Here is a 17,316-nt window from a genome sequence, read left to right as displayed (position 1 = left end):
AAGTAACAAAAGAGACTTCAGAACTATAAAAAGTAACAGAAAATTATTTAGGCCACATATACATTTCGATTTCAAAATGTACACCCTGCTAAACAACACACTTTTGGGATTAGTCTTTGGAAAATTTATTTCAATACATATTTGGTAGGTTTTAAGATCACTGAAATACCCAGGTATTTCAAATTTCTAACATACTTAAGTGCTGGCTACCTAAGCCGCCTGCCACCATCCTGTGTGTGGCAGTGCATACGGTAAGTGACTGCTATCCTCTGAAGAACTTCCCAAAAGAATCACCAGTTATAAAAGGCTAACCTCAGTGTGACAGAAGACACTGCAGCATTCAGGCAAAGCAGTCCATTCCCGTGGAGCTTCTAGTACATTCTTAACCAAGGTCCTAACATGGCCTGTCCTGGACCTTTCTTTAAACCTCAAAAGTGGTTATGCCTAGTCAAAGGCAGGACAAGTCAAAAAAATAACAAATTGGATTCATTTGCACCTTTGTAAAAACAGATCTGTCTACTCGTCTGCAATCTCTCACGAGGCCTGACTTCTTTTTTTTTTTTTTTTTTTTCCAGGTTGGAGGTTTCCGTCAAAACCTGAATACTTTAAAATATTTTATGAGAAGCTAAATCATGTTGGCAGGATTGGGTTTGGAAAAGAGTCTGAAGTTATAAATATGTTCCAAATAAAATGTTTAAGATATTTAGATTTTTACTTTCAAATTAAATCTGGTCGCTAAGTGGTCAATTTAGGCCATAAATATGTAGTGCAGTTAAAGCTTCCGTTTTACAGTTCAGGGGACTTATCTGATTACTACATCATCTGGGATGTCAGACGGGTTTCAGCTTCCACATCAACTGACGTGAGGTGGATTTCTGGAAGGATGGCTGGCATGTAATGAATTTATCCTTCCTGACCTCCACCATGCTGTACATATGCTGGACATGTAAAAACAGTGTTTTACTAGAAATCACAAAGAACGCATTGTCCCCTGGCAAGTGATCTCTTGCTGAGATAACAAAAACACAAAGTTATTGTAAGTCACACTATAGTTACATTGTACACAGATGTCTCTTGTCTTAAGGAATTTTAAATATAAAAGATGCAGGCACTACTAAACAAAGATGGTATTATTGTCTCTATCAATTACATAACTTTGATCAAATCAGAGAAAGAAGCAACTCTATTCCAGAAGTTCTGTGTGAAGAATAGGGGCATCCTGAATTTATAATGTACTGTGGGAGCAAAAAATTCACCTGACAGATATTCTCTCTACAGAAAGATTTTGATGGAACATGGCTACTGTATCAACACAGGTTATGTTCCCTGGGGCTATCAGCTGCATGAATGATGGATCTCATTCTCAATTATGGGAGAAAAAAAGCATGAAAAAGAATGAAGTGTGAGAGAGATCTGCTGAGGACTATTATCCACAAAAGGGCAAGACTTGACGTATGTGTTCTGCATTGCAAACTACCCGCTACCTTGTAGGTGCTTGGTGAATAGATACAGTGAAGAAAGGATGGTAACATTTAGGCCCAATCTCTGGTGCTGAAATTAACCAGTTACATGACATGTACTTAAGCATGTAACGTCTAGTGTTCTGGAAAGCTGAACTATCAATACCTGCCTCAGTGGGCTGTTTACAGAATGAATAAAATCACGTAAGTGTAAGCACATGGCCAGTCACCACAATGTCTGACATATAGTCAATGTTTGGTAAAAGCTTATTGAAAAAAAAAATGCTAGTTTAATACTGGGCTAAGAAAGAAATTAATTTCATTGGGCTTATTCCTTTAACTACCACTGTTATCCTACTCCTCTTTGAAACTTATTGATCTATGACTTTAGCTGGAAGAGTTCTAACACTTCTATTTAACTTAATGAGACTATTATATCCCAACTAAATCCTTACTGCAACACCCTTTATCCTGGTATCTTGTGCCTCAATCTATAAAATTAACAATTGAGTTAACATTTTTGAGTAAAGATTGGGTTCTTTGGTGTGTAAGGTATGTATAAGTTACAGTTACTATTTAAATCTGTAGCTCTCAATGCTATCTTCAGATGCTAGTAATAACATCTCAGAAGTAAAACAGACATTAAATTTTTAGATGCAAATGAAATTCTAAATCAAATGCATAGTTCCACTATTAGAAACATGGCTGAAAAGGACTATCTTTTATCATGTTCTTACAAAGTTAGTCCTAATTCTGCTATTAATATGCAAAAATCGGAATTTTTCATGGAAATTTACCTACTTTATCCGATATATATTTCGGTGATGCAGTTTCCTTTCCACCAAAAATATGGAAACTTCACAAATATTTAGACAATTCCACAGGTATTTCATACCTGTTCCTTCTGTAAAATAGTTTGTAAATCCGAGCATTCAGCAAAGTACCAAAAACATTATCTAGATCTTTTCTGTATCTATATAAATACATAGATTTGTTTTTGAGGAATGAATACATGCAATTAGCTCATGGAAAGGTTAACTGAACTACTATTTTTGTTTTATTTTAGCCCGTAAAAGTCTAACCCATAGTTCTGAGGAAGGGATAATTTTGCTCACCAGGGGACATTTGACAACATCTGGAGACAAGTTTGGTTGTAAGAACTAAAGGCTGAGAAAAAAAGTGCTCCTGGCATCTAGTGGGTAGAGGTCAGGGATGCTGCTGAGCGTCCTATACTATACAGGACAGCCCCCAACAACAAATAACTATGAGGTCCAAAATGTCAATAGTGCTGAGGCTGAGCAACCCTAGTCCACATCAAAGTCAATTTAATAGCATGTCCTTCAGAAACTGACATATGCTTTTGTGGCATTAACCTTAAAGTCAGAACTATGCTATCTGTAGGAGTGGAAGACAAACACAAGGTGATATTTTATTTTATTTATTTTTTTTTTAATTTTTTTTTCAACGTTTATTTATTTTTGGGACAGAGAGAGACAGAGCATGAACGGGGGAGGGGCAGAGAGAGAGGGAGGCACAGAATCGGAAACAGGCTCCAGGCTCTGAGCCATCAGCCCAGAGCCCGACGCGGGGCTCGAACTCACGGACCGCGAGATCGTGACCTGGCTGAAGTCGGACGCTTAACCGACTGCGCCACCCAGGCGCCCCACAAGGTGATATTTTAAAGTAATATGGCTAAGAAAGTTTTTTGAATCCACATCACAGACTTTACACATCTGCATCAGTGACCCCTCTCATTGCCATCTCTGACACAACCCTGCCAGTGGATCTCACTGCACTGGGAACAGAGAATTGAAATGTGGGCAGTGGGTGCTTTGTTAGAGCTGTTGCAATCTGCAAGTCAATCAGGCTTAATTGGCCCAATAAACAAAAACATTACATCAATGATAAAATCTCCAAAACCACTGTCATGTTTTCATTGATTAATTCCTACTCATTTACTCAACAGAAAGAGTTTTGCAGCAAGAAATAAAATGCTTTAAATCACATCCAGTACACTGCAAAGCCAGGTGTCTAATTAGAGCAACCCCTCCTCTCTTTCTCCTGCTTCTCTGTCTCTCTCTCACTTCTTCTTGGGAGCAGTATTAGCTGCAGAGACTACTAACTCCTTATTGTGAGCTACATTTTAACATTTTACTTGTCAGTTATCTTAGGAGAAAATGTCTGAACGAAAATAAAGTCGGTTCTTGGGTAAGAGGCATTGGTGGAGGTATCAGTAATTTGGTTAATGTATCAAATGCATAATAATTAGCCAACCCTGCCATTAGATCACTTTTATTCTTTGAGTTAATTCTTCTGTTACAGCAATATTTGGCTTCCCCAAGTTAAAAATACAAATATTTATCCATTTCCCTATTGTCTTCAGGCCGGGCTTACTAAAACACAAATCTGGTAGCTATCACTACCCCACCTGGACAATTCAATGGTTTCCCATAGCTTTTAGGTAAACATTCAACTCTTCAGTTGAACTCACAAAGTCCCTCATAATGTGGGCCTTAGCTTCCAGCCCTGTGCCTTCCCTTTTTTTCATAACTGCCCCCTAACAAATGCCATTCCAGTCACACGAAACTGCTAGCAGTTCCTCGGCCACTCCATACTTTGGCAACGCTTAACTTGAAAGGTACTAACGCTTCATCTCAAATGTGCTTTAATCTCTTTTTGTCTGCCTGGTTTATGCCGTCATCCTTGGGCTTGCTATCCAAATATCACTGGAACTACTCAGGAGGCCTGCCCTGCCTTCTTTCTCCTCTGTTTCCATAGTATCCTGGGGACCTCCATCAACGAACATATTCCAAAACGTGCTCTGATGACCTTCTGTGTCTCGTATGTGAGACTGAATCTTTAAAGCTAAGAAGCTTCAACTGTGAAGTCTCAGAGCCCCTGGAAGTACCTGGTATCGAACAGATTCTAAACAATGGTGACTGAATGACCGAACCATAAATCAACGAATGATGGTACTTTCATAGGTCTGGGTATATGGGTTATTTTCTCCCTTTACAGTGGTAACATTTTATCCTCTCCTTATGATCTAACCATCCTCAATTACATACATATTCTATAGTCAAGCCATCTACTCCCCGAAGCCTTCAAGGTTCAGCCTCAGTGTCTGTTACATAGTGGCTATTTAATAAATATGTGAGGAATGAACAAATCAAGAAATAAATCCTTAAAAAGCTATTGAGTATAATTAATCCAAGGACAGAAGCATCTCAGTCAGGGCTGCCTAGCCAAAGGAGCGGATACATGCAACTTATTTCCCCCTGGATTCAGGAAAAAAAAAATGTACATTAACACATAAATATACTTGGCAAATCCACTTGAATGGTATATGCATATTTATAATACCAGTGTTGCAATTTTGCTGTGTTTGAAAGTTTTCAGAATAAAATTTGGGGAGGAATATACCATATCAGTTGTAATAAATGCAGAGGTACTTACAGAAGGGTCAACAGAGTGGTATGGGATCCCCGAGAAGAAGAATGAGAGGAATCCCTACTCAGGTCTGGGAGCAGAGGAGGCCAATTTGGGAAGATGTCATAGCAAGGGTGATTCCTGAGATAAATCTTGAAGGAGAGGGGTAAGGAAAAGGAGAAGGGAAGGAGATTCAGGGATGAGTGAATGATTTAAATGGCAAAAGCAGGGAAGAAGTGTTTCATCATTGTGCTCTATCAATTAAAAAAACTGACTGTGAGTTAATATTACTACAGATGATTACTGAATGGATGTACAATTTTTAGGTACCCCTAACCTTAACCAACAGGGTTTGGGATATGGGCGTGGGGCTTAGAGTTTTATTATGTGACAGTATAATATGGGGGCTGTCTTTGCTTCAAACAAATATGAAAAATCAATTGGAGGAGGGGAGAAGTAGTAGAATACTAATCTGACTATAAGCACAAACCAAGGATCTATTCGAGAAGTGTCAGGGTGAAGATACTTTAAAAAATGACAGGAGAAGCATATCAGAAACTAGAGATAATTAAACATTTGGAAATCATTAGGGCCCTGGGCCAAGATACTTGGTTGCCATGACAAAGCCAAAAGAAGCTACTGAAAACTTGACAAGCAGGTATCCTGGGAGAAGTTGAACAAAGAGGGAAAAGGCCAACGTTTTCAAGAGGCAATAAGATTATAATTTTCTAACTCTCTCTTGGGAATATGCTGTGGGTACTACTCTGTCTTGAGTTTTACAACATGAGTCCAGTCTGACTGCAAGTGATGCAAAGGTAGGTACTGTACAACAAGGGTATTTTACTTAATGTCTGAACCTTCTTCTGGCTTTTTTAATTTGCCATGAATCACTAAAGAATTTGCTCTTTGGATCTCAGAAGGGACCTGGAGCACAGAGCTCTGCTCACAGAGAGCACTCATATTCGCCATCTGGTAGAGGTCTCTAGAAGCATTGTTCATCTTGTACTCCATGCCTCTCTCAAACCCTAGAATGGAAATTTAGGGATTTGGAAATGCTGACCCCTTCAGGGAGGGCTAGAGCTAGGGCATGAGCTGATCATGGGAATCTCCTCTCAACCCCACTTTCAGTGACCTCATATTGATAGCTTGAAATTAGTCATGATACTACAAAAATCAGCAAACATGACAGACCAAGATGGTTCTTTCTTTCTCCTCCAAGAGCAGCTTGTCAAAGTTACCAGCATACCACTAGATCCATCCCATGTAGACAGTTAAAGACCAACTACATGATAAATGATAGTTAACTAAAAACACTCAGCAACCTGTTAGTAAGCCAATCAGTTTGGGTCCCTCTTGTAAATCAGATGATTTGAAGTTTGCATTGTCATTTGTCCTGCTCAAGTGTCTAGATCAAAAAATATAGGTCCTGCTAATGTCAACCAAGAAGGAAGCAAAAACCATTTCTCACCGATACATGTAGTTGAAGCCAAATGACAAAACGGGTAGACAAATTTAAACTGTGTTATTCTTGGGATAGAAGACTGTGATCTCCAGGAGAATAACCCAGCTTTGTTCGTAAGTACCAATTGTTAATTTTTGAGATTCAAAGTGTTTTCCCTCTTTTGAGCGACTGATCTCTTTCTATACCATATGTATGTGTTCGTTTAAAAAGCCAGATGATACCGGGACGCCAGAGTGGCTCGCTCGGGTGAGCGTCCGACTTCAGCTCAGGTCATGATCTCACAGTTCGTGAGTTCGAGCCCCGCGTTGGGCTATGTGTTGACAGCTCAGAGCCCGGAGCCTGCTTCAGATTCTGTGTCTCCCTCTCTGCCCAACCCTGCTTGTGCTCTGTCTCTCTGTCTTTCAAAAATGAATAAACTGGGGCGCCTGGGTGGCGCAGTCGGTTAAGCGTCCGACTTCAGCCAGGTCACGATCTCGCGGTCCGTGAGTTCGAGCCCCGTGTCGGGCTCTGGGCTGATGGCTCAGAGCCTGGAGCCTGTTTCCGATTCTGTGTCTCCCTCTCTCTCTGCCCCTCCCCCGTTCATGCTCTGTCTCTCTCTGTCCCAAAAATAAATAAAAACGTTGAAAAAAAATTTTTTTTTTAAAAATGAATAAACATAAAAAAAATTTTTTTTTAAAGCAGATGATACCTTTTATAATTTGGAGACTAACCAGTGTGGATCGCTCAATTCTTCTGACGGAAAGGACAGCTAAACGAGTTCAGTCTTAGGCAATCCATAGTCAGGAAAAAGAGTAAAATATGCTCTATCAGTGTCAATAAAAGGAAAAATGAAAGAACAAAAATGCCATCACTTGGATATCTCAGTTCATTCTCTTCATCCCTAAGAGCAAAGGAAAGACACCTATTTACTAAGAAGGAAACTAACAGAACATGGATATTTAAAAGTGAATGAGACACATATTTTTTTTTCAAATAGCTTTTAAGGTCTTTTCTATCCTTTATTATAATGAGTCACTTAAATCCCAAAAGGTAATTTTCCACTCTACTTTTCTCCTCAATCATTTGTCTCTCCCCCCACTTTACGTCAGGCATACAATTCTCAACATTATGCTTACAATCTTCATCAGCACGTGTTTAAATGTGAATAAATGACAAGTATCTTTAATCAAACATATTGGTAATCAGAGACAAGGACATATTTATAAGCAGTGAATAAACTTGTATACGATTTTTTTAGGTTTTTATTTAAATTCTAGTTAGTTAATGTATATTAGTTTCGGTAGAATTCAGTGATTCATCACTTCCGTACAACATCCAACCCTCATCACAATACAAACTTGTATAGGACTCTGAAGCTCCTTGAATCACAATCTTTTTTAGAGTTTTATAATTCTTCCTTGAGGCACATTTTAACTTTTCGTGGGATGCCAGAAGCCATCCTCACTGATGTGGCAGATGAAGGTGAATATTCTAAGCTAACAAATCCTTTAAGTCCAGCCTACCAAAATTCTCCCTCCTTACTTTACACACATACAAACACACCTCTTTAAGAAGAATGCTAATTGAACATGGGCAATTTCTTATTTTTAATTTCTCAGGTGTTTTCATGGACCCTCCGCATCTCCATATTTCTAATTCCGACAGAAGCTCTCTTAGCTCCTCAGCCACCATCCCTACATGTCCTGCCATGGGCCAAGCTTATTTCTAACTCTTTGCATCTCATTGCTTTGATCACTTTTTGTTATCTAAATGAAGCTCAGCTTTCCCTGATCAGTAATGTCACTCTCTTTCAAACGTCAGCCTATAATCAGGATCCTATGGGAACAGTAACATAAAGAAGCAGGAATGAGAAGGTTAAATGAAAGACACCACTGAGATTCAATTTCTCTGACACTGTTTTCCACATATCCTTTCTCCTGTTCCACACCCCGCCCCCTGCAAATAGAGCACCACACAGCCTCCCAGAACCCTAATTATCACATTACTGAAACAAAAGTCGTCTTTAAGCATTCCTCCCACATGCGAGCAGGGTGACTCCCCTCCTCCTCTGAGACTCCCTCTCAGGGGTGGGAACTTAGCACCAGACAGAGCGTGTGAAAACTACCACTGTTTACGCTTACCTAACACATTATTATTTTCTATAACCCTCACAACAGTCATTTCAAGTCATCCAAGCAGATGCTGTGCTCTATTTCAGAGGTAAGGAAACCAGCTTTGAGATGTGAAATGGCTCCCCAGGAGCAAAGGTCTTAACCATAACCAGGTCTGCTGACCCCTTCCGGTGTCACTTGTAAGGATAGTAAATGATGTAACTAATCCCAGATACCACTCCTGAGAGCCTCTGTGGGCAAAGCACTGTCCTGGGCTCTCTACAATCCCATTCTCCCAGCAGCCTGGACAGACAGACAAGGCATACTTTGTAACTCAGGACTGTATTATCTCCGCTTAGAAAACGTGGAAAGTAAAAGCCAGAAGCACATCAATAGTACATGGTAAATTTGGGGCCAGACCAGGTCTTCTCTTTTCTTGGCTGTCTCCCTACCACATGACTTTCTATTTGGGACAATAAGCACAGTAATATCAAAGGGGAAATGTATGAGTTTGTGTTAAAATGTATTTGGGGAACTGTAAGAACACACACTTATATGCACACACACACACACACACAACACACACACACACACACACACACACCCCTCCTTTGGGATAAACGAAAAAATAACTGTATTTTTATAATTTTATTTTATTTTATTTTTTTAATGTTTATTTTTGAGACAGAGAGAGACAGAGCATGAATGGGGGAGGGGCAGAGAGAGAGAGGGAGACACAGAATCGGAAGCAGGCTCCAGGCTCTGAGCCATCAGCCCAGAGCCTGACGCGGGGCTCGAACTCACGAACCGTGAGATCGTGACCTGAGCTGAAGTCGGACGCTCAACCGACTGAAGTATTTTTATAATTTTAAAAACTAAAAAGAAAATCGTTTCTATAATAAATCCAGTGTTCCGAAAAGTACAGTAACATTATTTTATTCCATACAATAATTTCATTTTTCCAGGTAGCCCTGCTGGAGGGCTCCACTTCTCCTAGACCAGATACCATGATCAGTTGAACTTCTAATCCTTAAAAATTACAGAACAAAAGGGGAGAGGTATCTGTAGAATATCTAAAACTAGGACATCTTTTAAAGGTGTCTGGCAAACCTTTGGGTTACTAAAATTTTCTTGCCTCGATGCACATTCTAGGATTCAGCTGTTTCTTTTAAGGAGCAGATATACCAGTCAAGATATTTTATAAAGGGGCAACAGGCTTAACGCACAACAGCTTAATGTGGCAGTAGCACAACAGTAAGAAGGGCACTAACTGACCTCAGAGAAGAGCAGAGTAATAAATTCTTCAGGGAGTATGTATATATAAAAAGTATGCTGGAATATCTGTTTTAGTATGAGACTATAAAAATTGTATCTGTGCATAATAAAACATAATTCTCGGAGACTGTTGTCTTTCTTAGCACACGTTTTAATGAATCAGAAAGAAGTTTCCATCAAACCGTGAAAACAGACGCTTGCCTCATGGTGATCAACCCATGCCGTTCTGCCGCACCAGATTACAAGGTGCATAACAAAAGGAAGCAGAGCCTTTCCACTTCACACCGTTCTGGAATTCTTGCTTCTTCCCATGAGAAACAACGTGATATGAAATTGAGGCCCCAAAGCAGTTCTGTGTACACTGAGGGGGAAAAACAAATGAGACCCAGACAGGCTCTGTTCTTTGAGCTTTGGTGAGCTGCATAACCATCATGGCTACTCCTATCATTGCTGTTGATCAATTCGCTTTGACAAGTGTTAGGCTAAAGGGACAAGCTCCATGGTGACTCCCTCATGCTCGGGAATGGCTCAAGCCAACACACGGCAAAAATACATGACGCCTTGTGAGGTTTCTCCCCTCTGTGCCTTTAATGAAGTGTATGTGAATACTGGACCCGACCAGAAAGGGATTAAAGAATTCTTGGAAAAGAAGTCACATTTGATGGATAATTTTCTTTTTTAATGTTTGTTTATTTTGAGAGAGAGGGTGAGGAGGGGCAGAGAGGGAGGGAGAGAGAATCCCAAGCAAGCTCCAGGCTGTGAGCACAGAGCCCCAGGCGGGGCTTAATCTCGCAAACCATGCCATCACAACCTGAGCTGAAATCAAGACTCAGAGGCTTAACTGACTGAGCTACCCAGGCACCCCTAGTGGGGTAATTTTCATGTTAAATTGGTTTTGAAATACACAGTCTTTAATAGAACAACAGGGGAATACTTATTTTCGGTATAACAGTCTAAATTTTGGCCTATATCTAATAACACAGCTCACCTAGCAGGACCACAACCTCCGTGATAATCACTAATAAATTACTTTTCTGACTGAATGCTCATTTAACAATGAAAGAAAATAAAATTTGGAAGAAAAGGTTAATTCTATCATCTCATAAAGTTTAAATGTTTTAAAACTTCATACTATCTCGAATAATGCACTCTTAAATATTTCATGCTAAAGCTAAAATGTAAATTTAGTCTGAATTTCCAGGACTATCAAATGCACAGTAATAAGCCACATTTAAAAGTATTTTGCTTCCTCTTATTCAGTCAATGTCAAATTATACTCACTCCGATTTCTTATATTAATCAAAAATTTTAAATATTAATGCGCTAATTACATAATCTTTGGGGCCTTGAATTTAAATTTGTAAAGCACAATTAAGATGGACAGGCATGGACTCATTTAATGCTCACATGAACATTATAAAATAGGAAATGTCATTGTCAAGTTCCTTGATGCAGGAGATGGAGCTGGTAGGTGAACCAAGAAAGCTGGGCTCTGATGTCCTCACCCCAACCCTGATGCTGTCTGGTCTATCAACAGTTGGCCCAGGGTGCCATTCTTTGTTTTGGTGACGTACATACTTTCAGTTAGTTATCTGCTCACTCCTCCACTCAACAAGCATATACTGAGTACCCCAGTAAGTGCCAGGGTCTGGAGGGAATAATGATAAGTAAGAGAGAAGTTATGCTTTTTAGCATGTCCCAAGTCTGGTGGCAGCAGAGAATTTGAAGAAATAATTAAATCCTAGTGACAAAACTGCTGAAATGACGGGCAAAAATTCCTATAGAAGCAAAGGCTTGGGGATCGTCATTTAAAAACTCTGAATCTCAACGACCTCAACTGTAAAACAGGCACAAACAACGAGTATTAATTCTGAAGAGAAATAATTCTAAAACCATGATTAAATTACATGTCAACTTAGTAACAACGTCTTTTATACGTATAAAATATGCCCTGTTTCACTCCATCAATGAAGGGCTTTGGGCAGATATTTATTTTTCATATGGTAAAAAATGTAAAATTAGAGTCAAGTCATTAAGAATATAAAACTCCAATCTAAGAGCTATGCTTTATAATTTTAAAGAATAAAGGGAACTTGAGTACAGAAATGACTTACGGAGATATCTTACAGTCTTTTCATTAATCTGTACAATCTTCCAACTGAATACATACCTGAAATATATGCTTTCATAGCAAAGCAAGGACTTCTTCTGCGTTGCAACAATTTAAACAATGAAAACTTTAATTCACTTACCATTAAAGCTTCCTACTGTACAGACTGGCAAAGATACTATGAATAAAAGCTATTGTGCATCCCTCAAGCAGCTGCCTCTCAATTATGCTTTTCATCAACAATTTTGTCTATTGTTTACATCTCTCTCATCAAATGACTCTACATCTAGGTAGCAACCAAATCACTTCTTTCACTCAAATCTGGGACTGAAGATTTAATTTTAAAAGATCCCTAGTGTTCACCCAGAGGTGGCTAAAATTTATTCCTCGCTGAGGTCTCATCTTCTCCAATACTTCCTATCTATATGGCATAGGCCAGGTACTCTTAATACTGACAGGGCTATGATGGGTGGGCTGCAGAGATTTTGTAAACCCCTGAATTTGCCTGCCAGATTTCAGGGTTAGTCCTCATATGCACTGTATTTTGGAAATTCTATCAGATTTTCAACATGAACCATAAGCTAAAAAAGATTAGAATGTATTTGGATAGAATCTTCTTCAGGAATTAATACACAGAAGATATAACAAGGACTCAGTAAAGACCTATGGAATTAATATTTTCCACTTGAATTCACCTAGAGGCATCTACCTCTCACCCATCTACCTGTCTCATCGCGCCCCCCCCCCCAAAAAAAACACAAGAACATAAAATGCAAAGCAAAGTACACAATGGTTTGGTCAATTTCTGTGCACTGTTCTGTGTAAATACCCTGGAAGCTTCCTTTTCTAGCCTCTGTTGTGATTAAGTTGGCCCTAATAATTAAGTTGATGCTAAGAATAATAACTAATTCCAGCCTAGGGACCCTGAATCGTTTAGCTCCTGAGAAAAAAATTACCGGAAGTCAATGTCCCCTCCCTCCCCATCTCTCTCTGTCATAGCTTAAACTACCTCGGAAGTCACATGTTGGAAGAAAATGGAGAAACCTTAAATCCCTGAGTCACTCAATAAAGGAGTGTACCACTGAATTTGCAAGAACAAGGTGTAAATCTTTACTGGAAAGCTGCCAAAATTGAGGGATAAGAGGACTGTTAGTAATACTGGCCTATCCTGATATCCTCAAATTGAAAATTAAAAAATATGTATCTATATACCCATAGATATCTATCTATATATATGTAATAATATCTAATAATAAACAATTATATATATAATTATATATATATATATATTTCTCAAAGTTGAAATCTCAAAGTTGAAATAGTACTACAAGTACTATTTTTATATTTTTGTACACTATTCATTACAAATTAAGCTAGTTGAGGGGCGCCTGGGTGGCTCAGTCGGTTAAGCACCCGACTTCAGCTCAGGTCACGATCTCGCGGTCCGTGAGTTCGAGCCCCGCGTCGGGCTCTGGGCTGATGGCTCAGAGCCTGGAGCCTGCTTCCGATTCTGTGTCTCCCTCTCTCTCTGCCCCTCCCCCGTTCATGCTCTGTCTCTCTCTGTCTCAAAAATAAATAAAACGTTAAAAAAATTTTTTTAAATAAAAAAAAGCAAATTAAGCTAGTTGATTTAGTGACATACTACATAATGCAAGAATTGTATGTCCACGCACCTCCCTAATAAAGATAAAACCTAGATTAACATCCAAAACAGGACAGATATGTGTGCATGCAGTCATCCAAGCCACACTAAAGAGCGTTTTCATGATGGTGCCAGCCACTGTGGATACGGAGCCAAGGGTCATGGTTCCTGCTGCATCCCTGAGGACTCAAATCAGTAAACAATGATAGTAGGAGTCAGCGTGGGGTGCTATGGTGACATACCCCACAGCCTGGGGGACAAAAGGACCAAAGGAGGTTCCCCACAGGAGCTGTAACTGGTATTGAGCCTAAAAGGACAGGCAGTGGTTAATTAAGAAAAGAAGGGTGGCAGAGTTTTTGGTGTTTTTTGTTTGTTTGTTTGTTTGTTTTTTATGAGAAGATAGAATGATGGGAAGGCACGAACGTGAGGCCATTGAGATGTGTGTGAAAAACTCCAGGGAGGCTGGAGAGAAGAGCCTAAACTGAAGAGTGAGTGGTTCAAGGTGGCCCTAGCGAGGTGGGCTAGGGCAAAACGGTGCTTCGACTTAGAATTCCAATGTAACGGAAGGACCTTCTCATGCTTTCCTGGGTGCTTCTAGACGACAGTAAGATGTCTGTGCAACTGCATGATAGTCATGATCAATCAGTGTGTTACAAAGTTTGGGACAATAATAAAAACACGAAAAGATGAATACATGAAATTTGCCATTCGCTACATTTTACTCACTTAGATCTATTTCCACACCCTTCAATTTTTTCCTTCTTCATTTATCTTGAAGAGATATAAAATGAAATATTTTCAGGAGGAATTACAATCAAGTGGCTTACATTATAAACTTTACAGCTTTACGTAATTTGGAAATTTAAATAGAAATAATATTTTACTTTCAGGCTAATATGGAGTCTAAAACCATGAAAATCGTAAATCATAAACCAGTTCATAATCTTTCTGTATCTCTGGAGCTCTACTGTAAAAAATAAGTGGATCACTGATTATTTATGTAAAAGGTAAAGAAAGTTGATTAGTAGTTACTCTAAAACAAATAGTAACATACATACCATAAGCAAACAAAAACATGTACTCTATGTTTTTTAAACGGGAGGCAAAGACAATCTTTCATTGTTTTGCTTCTGCTTAGAATTATTTTTGTTAAGAAAGAATCAAAAACATAATTTGACTATTATAATTAAGGGATCTGTGCCTAGAGTGTGGATCAGAACAAAGTTAAAGACATAAACCTCATCTTACTTGGTTGATACAAACAGCTGTATAAACCACAGCACTTAGCAAACATTTGCTTTGCAAATTTTTGTCTTTTCAAATTGTTTATCTGTCAAACGTTTCCACTTTCTATAATAAAGCATGGTTAAAAATGTTGTCTGCCTTTATAAAGTATCCACTTTTGAGCTGTAAGCTACATTTTGGTACATTGTAACTTTCCCAACCAGGAAAAAAGAAAGCCTGATATAATAACCCGTCCCCTTCATTTAAAATTAAGAATTTGTTTTAGAAACCGTTTTTGAGGGGCACCTGGGTGGCTTGGTCGGTTAAGCATCCGACTTCGGCTCAGGTCACGATCTCACGGTCCGTGAGTTCGAGCCCCGCGTCGGGCTCTGTGCAGCCAGCTCAGAGCCTGGAGCCTGTTTCAGATTCTGTGTCTCCCTCTCTCTCTGCCCCTCCCCGGTTCATGCTCTGTCTCTCTCTGTCTCAAAAATAAATAAACGTTAAAAAAAAATTAAAAAAAAAAAGAAACCGTTTTTGAGGTTCACAAAGATAGCTAATTATAGCCTTCAGCCTTGTACTTTGATGGAAGGCCAGGCTGCAAGACCTTTCCTGATAGCATGGGTTGGTGGGGTTACTGAAACACATTAGGGGATCACATGGAATGGGGTCACATTAAGTAAGCAACGTATATGCTTACTTATACATGAATAAAACATGTTCCCACCCTCACCAAACATACAGTCAAGGTGGGACTATAGGGGAAGTAAAGTTAAACTAATGAATTTAAAAAGCAATATACAAAAGAGTGCAGACACAAGGCAGTGAGCCACCCACACAGCAAACAAGATGGACTGAAGGCACAGGGGAGGACCTTCTTCAATGTGACCAAAGGAAGTGTTTGGCTCATCTTCCTCAAGTCAGCATCTCTACCCACTTTTCTGACCCCTTCTCAACGTTTCTGACATAGGGTACCCTCCATTATCCCTACTTTAAGGAACCTTCATTCCTTTCCTCTCCAATGACTCCTGCACCTTCCTTTAGTGGAACAAAACATGGTTCCATTGGAAGAACACCTCTAGTCTTCTATAACAACCCTCTCTTCTCTGCTGAATTCCCTGACACCAACTTCTCTTCTTTGTGTTACTGAATTTCTTTATAGAGTTGTCTAAACTTGTTGAGTCCTCATGCGTGTCTTCCAACTTACGAGTGACTCATCTTCTTGGAATCTGGTTTGCACTGAGGACTCTACCTTCTCCCTTCCAATTCTACTCAAATTGCTTTCTCAAAGGTTACGGCTGTCCTCTTCACTGCCAGTCAGCGTATCATTTCTGGTTTCTTGTCCCCTCTGTAGCATCTGCAGCATTAACTATTTCCTTCTTTTCTCTTTTGCTCTGTCACTTTCTTTGACTTGTCTCTTTTCTGCCTGCTGATTATAGAGAGATGCACTAGAATTTATCATTGCATCCTTTCTTCTCTGTCCATTGTCTCTCTGAATATAACACAGCACTATCTTACAACACAGCACTAACAGTGCTGAGGGAATGGCTTTCAGATGCTTTTTTGTAAATTCAACTACCCAACCAAATCCGTTATCTGCTCCCTGCTTATTCCTTCTCCAAAGAGAGAGAACACGTCAAACGTTAGCAAACGGCAATGCCCCCTCCCTGATCATCCAAACTATGAACCTCAAAGTCATTTTCAGCAAACTTCTCTAGCTTTCCTGTTGATAAATGAGGGATAAAACAGCACAGTACAAAACACTTACGGTGCACACATCTTTTTTTAATTTTTAATGTTTACTTCTGAGAGAGAGAGAGAGAGCGCGTGCGCGCGCGCGCATGAGTGAGGGAGGGGCAGAGAGAGAAGGAGACACAGATCTGAAGCACACTCCAGGCTCTGAGCTGTAAGCACCGAGCCCAACACGGGGCTCGAACCCACGAGCCATGAAATCATGACCTAAGCCGAAGTCGGACCCTTAATTGACTAAGCAACCCAGGCACCCCATACGGTGCACACTTTTTAAGTACTATTTTTTTTCAAAGCATCACATCAATTTTCCTGAAATATCTTTGAGTGGGCTATATGATTTTATTGTTCAAGATGGGCTACTATGAAATAGGAACTGAATAATTTCCTATTATTAGGCTGACTAACAGATTAGTCAGAAACGATATTCAGCTTTTCTAGTTCAGTAATTGCCTCTAGGCTTTGTAGCAATAGTAAAAACTTTCTAGAGGCAAGCTCAGATAAAAATCGAAAGCCAGTGTTTTGATAAGCTGTTCATTCAGACGTGCAAGTGTCCATTCTTTTTCTTTTCATTTCTTAACATGCCATAGATATAACATTACATTCAGCGGTTCACTTACAAAATAATAAGAAACAAGTTGCCAGTTGTTTGACTCACTTAACAAAGCCACTGATGTTTGCATTTTTCTTAAATAGTGCTTGTGTACTTTTCCAAATTATGAAACAAGACACTGTAGGTAACTCAAGTCAAAAACTAGCTCTATAAATTAGTACCAAGACAAGTAAATGCAACAGCTAGCAATAATTAGATAGCAAGCCCTGAAGAACTGTTACTGGAGTATTTGCAAAAGCCTACAGTGTCTGTTTACATAAGTACT

At 39.4% G+C, this 17,316-nt stretch overlaps 1 protein-coding gene and 1 long non-coding RNA gene across 16 annotated transcripts in view; both read right to left on the bottom strand.

Moving 5' to 3' along the window:
* MBNL1 (muscleblind like splicing regulator 1) overlaps window positions 1-17,316 on the bottom strand; it is a 209,973-nt gene that overhangs the window by 87,920 nt on the left and 104,737 nt on the right. The gene's annotated exons all lie outside the window — the stretch shown is intronic.
* Window positions 552-6,701, bottom strand: LOC121033858 (uncharacterized). Its single transcript, XR_005792151.1, has 2 exons — window positions 4,917-6,701; window positions 552-938 (listed from the first exon to the last, which is right to left on the bottom strand). It is a non-coding gene; the product is annotated as an uncharacterized LOC121033858 (long non-coding RNA).

This window comes from Herpailurus yagouaroundi, unplaced genomic scaffold (genome assembly GCF_014898765.1).
Source record: "Herpailurus yagouaroundi ecotype Mexico unplaced genomic scaffold, PumYag 159, whole genome shotgun sequence".
Classification (NCBI taxonomy): domain Eukaryota; kingdom Metazoa; phylum Chordata; class Mammalia; order Carnivora; family Felidae; genus Herpailurus; species Herpailurus yagouaroundi.
This window is presented reverse-complemented; position numbering and strand designations above follow the sequence as displayed.